Source organism: Ochotona princeps, chromosome 2 (assembly GCF_030435755.1).
Source record: "Ochotona princeps isolate mOchPri1 chromosome 2, mOchPri1.hap1, whole genome shotgun sequence".
Classification (NCBI taxonomy): Eukaryota; Metazoa; Chordata; class Mammalia; order Lagomorpha; family Ochotonidae; genus Ochotona; species Ochotona princeps.
The window spans coordinates 76,831,679-76,845,224 of NC_080833.1; the positions used below are offsets into that span (position 1 = coordinate 76,831,679).

General features: G+C 39.0%; 1 non-coding gene and 1 pseudogene across 1 annotated transcript; one reads left to right on the forward strand and one right to left on the reverse strand.

The window, feature by feature from the left end:
• Nucleotides 1–977: 977 nt before the first annotated feature.
• Nucleotides 978–3,191, forward strand: LOC101526549 (type 2 phosphatidylinositol 4,5-bisphosphate 4-phosphatase-like; annotated as a pseudogene).
• Nucleotides 3,192–11,263: 8,072 nt separating this feature from the next.
• LOC118758677 (U6 spliceosomal RNA) lies at nucleotides 11,264–11,367 on the reverse strand. The gene has a single exon (XR_004995777.1). It is a non-coding gene; the product is annotated as a U6 spliceosomal RNA (small nuclear RNA).
• Nucleotides 11,368–13,546: the final 2,179 nt, after the last annotated feature.

Below are 13,546 nucleotides of genomic sequence, written 5' to 3' on the forward strand. Positions count from 1 at the left end.
CAACCTATTCATTTAGTAGGCAGCTGAGGATCTGGGTTTATCTTCAGATTCCAGACCGATTGTTCTTTCCCTGATATTTCAGCTCACAGCAGGGAGACTACTTCATTTTGTAATATAGAGATGTGCAATAAAAACAAAGAGACTTCAAATAGCTTATGAAAATGCAACTTTTAGTTGCAGCTTTACTTTGGTGCAAAAATTTTTTGAAAGCCTTGCATATTTTCTTTATAAAGTACATTTTCCACAAACTTTTCAGGAATTCTCCCATATGCATAAAACTCCAAAACATTTTCATCCAAATTGGCTTATATTTTAATTCCATTTTTCCAAGAATTTTTTGCAGTATCCTCATGCTCACCGACATGGTTCTTACCTCTACTCCTCCATAGGTAAATCAATCTATGGCTGATAGTACTCATTTTCAGTTTTGTTGAGTCCATAATACCTCAAGAATAGTATGGATAAGAAGAAAAAATAATCTTTCGGGTTCAGACACTAAGGTGATTCTTCAGAATGCTTCACATCTTCAGAGGATTTGCCATCTTGACTGTCCATGTGTCAGGTTCAATTCACATACTCCCCTGCTGCTTGCTCACGCGGGCTGATGGGCCACTAAATGCTGACAATTCATCAAAGTAGAAAACCCCAAGTCCAATAGAGGCACTATGACTTTCACATAATTGGTATATTTAACTCCTATCCCTCTGTGTTCCCACAGCCCCTCTTAGGCATAGCTATTTTGTCTCTACATTCCACTCTCTTCTGAATGTTTTTCTTCCTGCTGGGTCACTCTGGAAATATTGTAATAGGTGTTATAACAGCTTTTTTCCCCAAGATATTTCACCTAAACAAAAAGACGTATAGTCACTGAGAACAACACACAATCAATTTCCCTGGAACAGTGTTGGCTGACCACTGGTCTGACTCATCCACCCTTACTCCATCCACAGTCAAAATTATTGAATTTACGTGGCGGCGGCAGCAACAGCAGCAGCCGCCGCCACCTCCACCGCAACCGGCCCAGCCTTTCCGGGCCCCGCTGCTGCTGCAGTCATGGCTGCTGACGGCGTGGACGAATGCTCGCCACTGCTGTCAGCATCCCATTCCGGGAATGTCACTCCCACGGCCCCACCGTACTTGCAAGAAAGCAGCCCCTGAGCGGAACTCCCACCTCCATATACAGCCATAGCAAGTCCAGATGCCAGTAGTATTCCTGAAATAAACTGCCGTGTGTGCCAGTCTCTAATCAATATGAATGGCAAACTTCACCGCATGTGGTTAAGTGCACCGTTTGCAATGAAGCTATGCCAATCAAAAGCCCACCAACAGGGAAGAAATATGTGCGATACCCTTGCAATTGTCTCCTCATTTGTAAGGACACATCCCGGCGAATAGGGTGTCCGAGACCCAACTGCAGATGCATAATCACCCTTGACCCAGTAATGCTTATTTCTGAAGAACCGCCGGCGTAACCAGCATTGCCCATCCAACCAGAAGGTACAAGGGTTGTGTGTGGCCATTGTGGATACACATCTCTATGGATGGAACTGAGATTCAACACTCTGGCAAAATGCCCACACTGCAAAAAAATCTCCTCAGTGGGGAGTACACTGCCAAGAAGACGCGGCTGTGCATACATTACCATTGGGATGATACGCATTTTCATTGGCGTGGGACTAACTGTTGGTACCCAAGACTTTTCACGGCGATTTCATGCAACCTATGTTTCTTGAGCAATTGCTTATCTTTTAGGTCTGATCTGCCTTATCCGAGCTTGTTACTGGGGAGTCATAAGAGTCAGCTACCCAGAACACAGTTTTGCATAAGCTTGCTTATGATTTAGCGATAACAGGTCAGAGTGTCTAGTAATTCTAGGCAAGCTACTCTGAATATCTTATATCACTTATCTTAATGGATTCCATTCTGATTTATGTGTGATAATTTCAAGACATGGAGAGTCTTACAAACAAATGCTCATTGCACTACATTAAATGCAAATAGATTGTTTTGCTGCTAGATTTTCAAACTTGGAAATATAAAGCTGTGTTTTTATGTTCTTTCAAACCTCTTGAAGGTATTTTCAGATTTACCACCAAACACTGAATAGTCTTACGTTTTCATTATTGTTCAGTTATTCTATTACTTGTCGATTTGTGAGTATTCCCAAGAATTGTTAATACATGTTTCTACAACAGTTTCACATTTATACTTACATTTCAATTAAAAATGATCAAAATTGCTTGCTTTAAAATCTAAACAATGTGAGATTTTGCTTGAACTGCTTTACAATAACTTTAACCTAAGATTATAGTGCCCTTATTTAGGAAAAAAGTTGGGTATACCTTCAAAGATTTAACAACTTTGTCAAAGAAAAACATTTCTAGAAACTGTATGCTTGTTTTCTGTTGTTTGTAGAAAGACACAATATTTTGGTAGTAATTTAAAATGTTGGATTGAAAAATATTTATTTGTTCATGGTTGGAGATGTTGGATAAATGTCTTTCCTCAAAGATCACAGGACTTGTTTTTCATCCTTGTCTTTTTATTTACCAGTTGTGAAAGAGCTTGTCTGGATTCATGGGATTTAATGTAATGTTATCCCTGAGTATTCCATTACAGAGATTGCAGGAAATATTTCATATTCACATGCTTTCTAATACTTCATCATTTAATCAAAGATATACTAACACTGGGTTGTGCTCCTTTTCATTAAATCATGGTAAATTTTTTCTTACCGAGATAATTATGTACCACATATATGTGAAGGAAAGTTTCTGACATTGTGCACTAACTAAAATGTTTGTATTAGAGGTACTCTTACTGATATGACTGATCAGCTAATTATCCAATTTACTTAAGAAAATAGATCAGGAACAAAAAGCAGTATAGTTTGGAATCAGCTCTTGCACTGCCCATTTATGCAGTTTTGAAAAAGAAATTACTTAATTCAGAAGTAAAGTTCTAAAATCTTTCATGTAGTAGAATTAGATAATGAGATTATCTGGGTGAATTAATTGGTGATTGCAGGGATAAGACTAACATTTTAAGTTAAGTTTCTGATTATTATAAAAATGTACTCATCAGAGTTTGAGCGAAATAACTGTAAACTTTAAAGAGTTAAATGATAAATGTATAAGTACAGTAGCTCAGGAGTATATGTACCTTTGAAAATATGCTAATAAGGATTATTGTCTAAAAAATTATTGAATTTAACACAAACAAGATCAAAGGTGGTGGGTTATTATTTAGGCTCTGAAAATTCATGTTACAAGGCCAGCACCACAGTTGTACAGCATCAAAAAGAGAAGACAGAATTGGAATGACTCCTTCTGTCATCCAGTTCCATATCCTGGTTGCCTAAGCATCCTTGTGGCTTAAGAGGTGGATGGGACCTTACATTTTACAACTCTGTCACTCACTCATAGTGGTAAACAAAACCATTCATCTCTTCTGGGTGTTGCTCACCCAAAGAATTATTGTCTCCTAAGACATTTTTATCTACAGGGTATGAAAAGACTAACTTACTCCCGCTCCAGGTATCACATGTGCATTAAAAAAAAAAAAAGTTTTCTAAAACATATTCCTTAACTCAAAGGCATAGATTTAAAGGTGAGAACTTCAAACAACTGGGGAACCTCAGATCATATCATATTTTTAAGACAATTATCTCACTAGCCACAGGCTCCAAATGCTTCAAATGCTAATAAGCACTGGGCAATGCTTGTTCACGACACTTGGTCATCAAAGCCAGTCACTGTCAATCAGACAGGCAGTTATGTCATTTCTCCTGTTGGTGTTTTCCTATTAAAATGAAGGTGGACAGATGTGATGTAAATCATTGAGTATATAATGAGCATGTTTTTGGGGGTCCATGCTTAAAGTACAAAAAATGGGTGAGAAACAGCCCCTGCCTTCTGAGATTGATATTTTGGACTAATCACTCATCTAATTCACTCAATAAGTCTGTAAATCTTTCTGATGACAGAGCAATGTGTTCGTTATTGAAACTTTTAACAATGTTAGTACTGCCATTTCAAGTTTAATTCAGAATTTTTGATCCAATACAATGAATAAGTAAACTAATCCACATTTTGAATGATAACTTAATCCTATGGGATCTCAAAAAGCAAAATTTAATCCCAAAAAACAGTGTATAGCAAAGGTACAGCTGTTCATGTGCACAGGTGTCAATCCCAACAACACTGTTTTCCACACTCCTCAAACCAGGTACATAGAAATTTGCTTTTCCACTATTATAAAGTGCTGTTTTGAACCTTCTAGCCTTCACTTCCTTTTCAAGATTATCCAAAATTCCCGTGGCCCAGTCCTTATTACCTGCAGGCCAGGAATAATCATTCTACAATATCTCATAGACACTCTATATTCTTAGCCACATGCATCACCGAGTTCATGGAAATTCTTCATAAATGCCTAAATGTTGGGCCCAGTGCAGTACCCTGGTGGCTAAAGTCCTGCACCGGATCCCCTATGGGCACCAATTTGTATCCCAGCTGCTCCACTTCCCATCCAGCTCTCTGCCAGTGCCTTGGGAAAGCAGTCAAGGACAGCCCAAAGCCTTGGGACTCTCCACCGATGTTGGAGTCCTGGAGGAGGCTCCTATCTCCTGGCTTCGGATCAGCTCAGCTCTGGCCATTGCAGCCACTTGGGGAGTGAATCAGCTGATGAAAGATCTTTCTCTCTGTCTCTCATTCTTACTCTGTAAATCTGACTTTCCAATAAAAAATGAATAAATCTTTTTTTTAAAGCCTAAACATTTTCCTACAGTCCTCTTTTTGTAGCATTATTTTTCCTCTTCACCTTTATCCCAAGTTTAACTCCTTTGTCTTTCTCAGAACTAATTCACCATCTTGCCACTCACCTTAGGACACATTCACTCACCCTCCCAGTTAGTCTGTGAAGTCAGGCCTGTATCACAAAAGATCTTTTGGGGGCTCCTGATAGCTTGCTAATGCCCTCAAATCAAAACAGGAATAAAAAAAAATTGCCTCAAATCTTTGTCCCCTGCCACCTCAAATATCCACTGTTTTAAATCTTAATGACTGTTACTTACATTGATATTAACACATGTAACTAGATGCTTAGAGCCTTTAAGAAATAAACAACATCTGGATAGAGCTCAATGTTCTAAACACAACACAACAAAAATACAGAGGTATTTTTACATTATTGGGAGACAAGGACTGAGATGACTCTACTTGAGCAGAGAAGTGATACTCAAAAGCGTTTACCAAGTTTCAAGTGAGTCACCACAGGCCACAAACTGGCCTGGATTGCCTAAATTAGCCATTCCCAGCCTGTCAGTCTCTATTAGCTTGGTCATATGCAGTAACCTGAAGGAATAAATAAATAAGGGAAGAAAAAGACATCTCAACAAACCATTCCAAAATAATTCTACAAAATATTATGCCATTAGCATGTATCCACACTATGTATAATCCAGAAACTTTCCATTTCCACTCACATATGAGACATTTGGAAAGAGTGTCATAGTGTTATTGTCAATTATTCATAGTGCCAATGTTTGCAGAAAACAGCTGTTATGAAAACGTTATGTTTTAGTTCCAAAAATATTTTGTACCAAAATAAGCTCATCTTTAATTCAATTGTTCATCTACTTTTTGAAGTACCAATGAATGTTTCAGACAGAGAAAGGAACCAGACAAAACATCAAACTTTGAAAAAGACAGCCATGTGATTACTTTGTAATATTCTCAAAAATATTTAGGAAGAATAATGACTTATTTTGCTATATAAAAATGATTATTTTTCTAGCTGCACTAAGCACAGAAAAATTGCATATGCCCAGTGACTTCCTTCATGGAACTGCAAATCTCTAGTCAACATAAGGCATAAACAGAAAACTCCAAGATTATTGCTTCTCAGTCTTTTGGCTAAGATCAAGTGAAAGCTCCAAGATGGAGATCTAAATTCACCATGTAACTATCCAATTGGGCAAAGTAAATAGGTTCTAAAGGTATCTTAAAAACTTGGGTTTGGCACAGTGGTGTATGGGGTAATCCTCCATCTGCAGTGTTGATTCTCTTACTTGTGCTGATTCCTGTCCCAACCTCTCCACTTACGTTCCAGCTCCCTGCTTCTGGCCTGAGAAAGCAGCAGAGTGTGATTCAAGTCCTTGGACCCCTGTACCTGGCTTCGGATCAACTTAATTCCAGCCACTGCAGCTTTTTGGGGAGTGAACCAGTGGACATAAGATCTCTTTCCTGTCTGTTTTTCTCTCTGTACATCTGCCTTTCAAATGAAAATAAATAAACCTTTTTTTAAAAAAATCAAAGAGGTCTGGGCCTGCCATGGTAGCCTAGTGGCTAAAGTCTTCACTTTGCTTGTACCGGGATCCTCTATAGGTGCCAATTTGTAACCCACTGTTTCACTTCCCTTCTAGCTCCTTGCTTGTGGCCTGAGAAAGCAGTCAAGGATGGCCCAAAGCCTTGGGATGCTGCACCCGCATGGGAGATATGAAACAAGCTCCAGGTTCCTGGCTTCAGATTGGCTCAGCTTCAGCCGTTGCAGCCACCTGGAGAGTGAATCAGTGGATGGAAGATCTTTCTCTGTCTCTCCTTCTCTCTGTAGATCCCACTTTCCAATAAAAATAAATAAATCTTTAAAAATTAATAATTAAAACTAGGAAAAATTATCACTGGAATTGAGGTCAGAGAATGATCTTGGAAGAATTTTCTTTGAGGTCTAGAAAATAGGTGAGGAAACAGAAGTAACAGGTTCTTCTTGCGCCAATTATGGAGGCTGGAGAAGAAGTGAACAAGACATGAGCATCTTCATAATTCAAAGACAAAAATGTCACTAAGTGAATTTTCAAAAGATGTAAACAGTGGCCATGTGGAAGACAGTTGGCTAGACTTGAAAGAGAAATATGTTCCAACTGTGTTCATTCAAAATTCACATGCTTACTCATTCAAAACCACTGGACATATTGAGATACAGAGGTGATTCAAAATAGTGATTTATGGAATCAAAAATGGAAATAAATTGATCAGTATCCTTACCTACACACTATTAAATCACTCCTCTAACCTATATTCATTCATTGAATAAAGTGTAACCAGAGTTGCAATTCTGTGCTAGGCATTGGCTAAGTATTAAAATGAAACAAACAAAAAAGGAAATAGATAGGTCCAATGCAGTGGCCTAGTGGCTAAAGTCCTCACCTTGAACACACCTGGATTCCATATGGGCACCGGTTCTAATCCCGGCAGCCCTGCTTCCCATTCAGTTCCCAACTTGTGGCCTGGGAAAGGAGTCTATGACAGCCCAAAGCCTTGGGACCCTGCATCCACATGGGAGACCTGGAGGAAGTTCCTGGCTCCTGGGTTCGGACTGGCACAGCTCCAGCCGCTGTGGTCACTTGGAGAGTGAATCATCTGATGGAAGATCTTCCTCTCTTTCTCTCATCCTCTCTGTATATCTGACTTTGCAATAAAAATAAATATATCTTTTTAAAAAATGAAATAGATAACTTGTTCTGAAACTTATGAGGAACAGGAATAATAATTATTACTATAATGTACAGTAGACAAAATACCATAAAAAGATTAAATTAAGTTTTATGGAAGTTCACAGAGTTTTCATACTTAACCAGCTCAAAACCCATGTTCTGTAGGAATTATGACTGTCTCCTTTGAATGTAGTACATACTTTTTGCATTTGATACTTTCATTTTCTTGCCTTAGGGACAAGGAGGCTATATTGTATATGAAGAGTATTAAAAAATTCATGGAAAAATGCAAATCAAGATGATGCTCATTTTCCATAAATATTTTGAAGCCCCCTTGTATGTCTTCTCTTCCCAATAGACCATCATAAAACTCAGTAATTTACTACTATCAAAATACCAACTACAATGCAGTGTACATAGCAGTTTCATATCCAGAACTTGTTAGAAGTGAGAGTTCCTTAAACTTAGTTATCTCTATTTTAAGCTCCTTTATCCTATACCCTATGGGATTATGACTTCCTTGAACCTCAAACTCCATATTGAGTTTGATGCATAGGAGTGTCCCATACTATTTGCTGATTAAATAAGTGTTTATTGAAAAACCTTCTAAAAATATTGTAACGGCAATTTACATAGATATGAGGATTTACAGTTTTCAAGTGGCTCTAAAAATACAGGATATCCTTTAGTTTCCTCTTAACAGAACTATGGCGTTGTCACAGAAATGACCATGGCCCAAATGATAGAACAAGTCTTAGCATCAGTCTTTTTAAGCCAACAAAAGGCAGCTCTGGGATTCCTGAGTATCTGGTCCCATCAAATGCTCTTTCTACTCTGTAAGAAACGGGAAGAGTGGGAAAAGGTAGAAAGGAAAATCCCTGAGCCTAAGGAACTATCTCATGAAAAAAAAAAAATTCAATTTTAAAAAAATAAACAAGTTACTATCTAAATTAGACTACTGACTAAAGATGCAGTAATACAAAATTGAATATAGATACATTGAAAAAGATCTGTGAAACTAAGATACAATATAAGAGAAATACTCCACAATCCTCTAGATTATATTTTCCTATTTTGAAATTCAAAATTAAGTAATGTCTAAACTCTTAAAGCAAGCAAGCACTGAATCTCATCTCGTGATGGACGGACTTAAGTTGGCCTTTGGCTTTCTTCAGTGTCATGCCATGACCAACCCAATCTAATCACATAAATCTAGTTGGTAACAGTTGCATCTAGTGTTTGATCCTGATTTGGATTATAGATTGAAGTAAATTGAGCTGCCTCTATGAAGGAAAACCAGAAATATTCATGTGCTTCATGTTGAGAGAGAAAATTTCCAGTAAGTCTGACAAGGTAAATGTCAAGTCCACATGTAACCTTGGTAGTACATTAAGGCAGAACCCTAACCAAAACTGTCCATGTTGGAACTTGGGAAAGTTGTCCAACACAGGTGTTTAAGATATCCAAACTAAGAGCTCCTTTAGGTCTTTAAAATCCACCTGTTGTCTCCAACTCCAATACATAAATTCTGAGGTTTTCACCCAAACTCAAAACTGAGCCATTCTAACCTTCCTTCTGCCACCAATAGACATAAGCTGCTTTTTAATGCGTTCCTTGTACTCGCCTTGTCTCCAGTCAGCAGCCAGAAGTTGGGTATTTTTTTGTCAGGAATAAGATTCAAAGAGCCTGCCCTGCAGCCATCCCATACTGCACTTCTTTGTCAGAATCCTAATGATGAATTCTAAATACATAAGAGACTGTCTCCAGCTGTAAAAGTGCAGAGCTTCCGGGGCCTGTCGAGTTCCCTGACCCCAGACCTATTTTTATATTTTGATCTTGGGGACCGTGCCTGACGACTTTCAGAACCCTCAAGTTATCCCCAGGGTTACAGAGCACTAGCTTAACCAGTCATAGCAAGACTTAAAACAGGGCAGCCAGGATCAAAGTGGCCAACAAACTATTGCATTAGCCACCAGACCAGCCCCTGAGAGAACTGTGTTAAGCTGCATTGTGCAAGTGGTTAAATTCTCCTCATGAAAAACTCAGCACTCAAGGCTTTCAGTTGTATGCATCTGAATAACCCTTTTCACAGCTACCCACATTTAGGTGTAAGACGTAAGAACAGCAGTTTAATGTTCTGATGGGAGTACAGAGAAAAATGACGCAATTTGATTTTTTTTTTAATTCAAAGCTTTCTAAACCTCGAAGTTCACTGTTATTCGTTCCACATTTTCCCCTGGATGATATTAAAGGGATTTTTCTCCTATTCAAACAGGGAGCATGGAGGAGAGAGAAAATGTTTAAAAAAGAGAAAAGAAAAATCCCTGAAGAGTCTGGATTAATAATAACACAGCACAGAGAGATTTTGTCAATGAACTGACACTTCATTTTTCCTTCCATTGTTTGCCTACGTGAAGAGCAACAGACTAGCAACTGGGATGACTACATGAAGGCGGGAAAAACACAACTGCCAGCCGCCAAGACAAAGCCCCTGTTAACAATACCATTCCTTAAATCCAGACATGAGAGCCAAAGGAATGAGAGAAAAGCAACTCACTCATGGATAGCTTACTGAGGATACTGCAGAAGATTATGCTAATCTTCGCTCCATTGTCCTCTGCAAAATGTTTTCATATCAAGCCTTTTATCTGGGGAAGAAGAGATGGCCAACCTCTCAACTCAGTAACAGGCAGCACTTTCTGTGTGGTTTCTGCGTAATTAACACCAGCACTAGACCTTTTCATTTGTGCTACTCAAGCTTAGGGCCTTTTGAGGGTGTCCACAGGGGAGCAGGCTTCACCCTGTGCCTGTGGCCCGGGAGCCCAGCTTATGCTCAGATCTGCATGCCATCTGTTGATGGCAGAGAGAGCAAAACTTGAGTGAACTTTTACTTAGCTGCCAGAGGATGCAAGAGGACAAATCTGCCAGCACAAGATGAACAAATCATTATTTTAAAAAAGAAATCCAATCTAGGAATTCTGGCTAATGGCTTTATTTTTTTGTATTGGATTTTTTGCCTCATTCTAACTGGTTTTCATTCAGGACTGAAAAGGTGTGAGAGCACTAGCTGAAGGTGGTCACTTCAATGGACAAAAAAAAAAAAAATACTTCTGTTCAAAGGCTTCAGCTCCAACATCCACCACATTCTTATTTCAGAATTTTGTCACCAATGAGCCATATACCTAACCTCCAAGGAAACCTAAGATTTAAGACTTCAGTTTTCCTATATAATCAATTTCCTTGGCTTTTGTTGGTTCAGGTCAAACTCATATGACTATTATAAAAGCCAGAGTTGGGCCCAGCACGATAGCATAGTACTTAAAGTCCTCGTCTTGCACCAGGATCCCATATGGGCACCAGTTCTAATCCCAGCGGCCCTGCTTCTCATCCAGCTCCCTGCTTGTGGCCTGGGAAAGCAGTTGAGGATGGCCCAAAGCCTTGGGACCCTGCACCCGCGTGGGAGACCGGGAAGAGCTCCTGTCTCCTGGCTTCGGATTGGCTCAGCTCCAGCTGTTGCAGTCACTTGGGGAATGAATCATCGGATGGGAAGATATTCCTCTGTTTCTCCTCCTCTCTGTATATCTCCCTTTCCAATAAAAATAAATAAATCTTAAAAAAATAAGCCAGTGTCCATAATGATGAAAGTCATGTGACAACGTTCAAGAGAGGCAGCAGCTCACACTGATATGCATTTATAGTAATTATTGGTATGAGAATTGAAAATATGAGTTTCTAAACAGTACTTTTTCTATTTTTTCTATTTACTTATTTTTTTTTAATGTGGAACGCTTCACGAATTTGAGTGTCACCCTTGCGCAGGGGCCATGCTAATCTCTGTATCGTCCCAATTTTACTATATGTGCTGCCGAAGCGAGGACTCCCAACAGTATTTAAAGAACAGGCTAATTATGTAGGACACTTTTTTTCAGATTGATTCACTAGTCTATAAGTGAACAACTATTGTCATAGTTTGCATTTACTGGGTAATTCAATTCTACCCAGAACTTACTTTTCAATCTGCTTATACTAACTCTGAGGCCTTGCAGGGAGTGGGGTTTAAGTCAGTAGACTTCAATTCCTTACTGATATAACAGAATATTAAGAGGTTGTAGGTTCCCAAACTGGGGCCACAGAAATCTCTCCCAAATATATCACTACTATTAAATTGTCTGCCTAATAGAAATAAAAACTCATAGGTAAAATCCAAGTGCTCTAAGTATGGGAACCCTAGTGATAAACAATAAAAAGAAGTAACTGACAAAAAATCCAGAAACCACAAGCCATGCCACTCTTTAAAATCTCTAATAGCATTGCGATTCGTTGAGATAAGTGTTGTTCTTGGTAGGAAGCTTACAGTTTCAGAGAGCTCCACATGGTGGTTAGTATATACCGTTTGGATATGCTGCATTTCCAATGAATTTTTGTGAATTGATTTAAACAAAGGAATTAGCAGCATTTCAACCTGTTGAAAAACTAATAGCATGAACCTCAAAATGTAATACCAGCTAAAAATTGTTGCTCTGCCTATGCAAGTCCTATTCAACTGAGTGAGCTGCTGTAGGATGGCCATTCCACACCTTGTGGGCACTGGCAAGTGTGGGCATCCCTTGCAGCAACGAGGGCACTAAGTCAAGGCCGGAGGCCTTCCCCCTCCACCCACCTCTGAGTTGGGACATATACTGATTAGGCAAATGTTTGTCTTTGACAAATGGGACCTCTCCTGTTGCTGTTGTTGTGCTCTTTGTTGCTGTCATCTGTAACAGGAATCACTGTGCTGCACACTTATATTTTCCTGTTAAAATATTTTAAAGAAAAAACGAGATAAAGAGGAAAAGTGAAAGTCTGGGGAAATGTACCTGAGTTTCTTTTTTGAAGATGCTAGGAATTTTGATAGAAATAGTTTAACCTTCAAAGATTTACAAGCTCAACAAATAATTATAATACATGTAGCATGTATTACACATAACATGTAATAAGACATCCTTCTTCAATCTATATATAAACAAGAATGGTGGAATGTTACAAAAACTCTCAACCCCAGTTATAATCCCAAAGATCTCTTCTTTGAGATCTTAGAGGAAAAAAAAAAGCTTGATGCCAATGAAAAAACGTAAGTACTTTAATGTGAGGTAGTTTATTCCTTTTACAGGAGAAAGAAATGACTTTCCATAGTTTCTCACCCTGTAATAACAACAACCTGAAAATGTTTTTAAAAGATGAAAAGGTATTGTCTGATGGTCTGGATTTACTAGAGGCGACACGTAAGCACACCCTGAAGTCAGGATAAGGCATCAGAAAGTGAGGGGTCGCCAGCTCCATTCAGCAGCCACACAATTTGGTGTAATTAAACTATTCTGTAGCAATTCAATCTTGGAAAAACTGTGTCACTGCGAAAACATCATTTACTAATTCCTAGAGGTTTTCCTTAATATAAGCTGTTTAAACCACATGAAATCTGTAATACATTGTCAGATCTTAATAAATTTCATGAAATCTTTTTCGGATATCCAAAAAAATCCTGAACTGCTTGAATCTGTTGTATCCCAGCAATGGGGACTGACTCATAATCTCTTTCCCAGCCAGGATACCCAATCTGTCCCCAACCTTGTCACTGATTGGGGCAGCTGCTTAAACTCCCCCGAGGGAATGACAGCAATCCTACTTCTAAAAGAACACCCAAGGGCTTAGGGTGACTACGCCTTGAAGAGAGCCTGAAAGGAAGGTCAGAGGTGAAGAAAAGATAAAGTGCCCAACAAGGAGATCAGCCACGGAGGGATCTTCTTGATGAAATCCAGACGTCATAACTTCATTTCAAAAAAGCCTCCATTTTGTTGGTGTTTGCATGTGCAAGTGTGTCTGCGGATTTGTGCTCGTGTTTTGAAAACGCGTATGTGTGTGGGGTGTGTGTGTGCAGTACGGTTTTGGTTTTGTTTTTAGGCCGGATCACTGCGCATCTAAAAGCCTTATTCAGTTGTTCTTGTCCCAAGTACTTTGTCTTACACAGGCCGTATTACTCTTGTAAACAGACGCTGCATCAAAGTGAGAGCAGAGAGATCC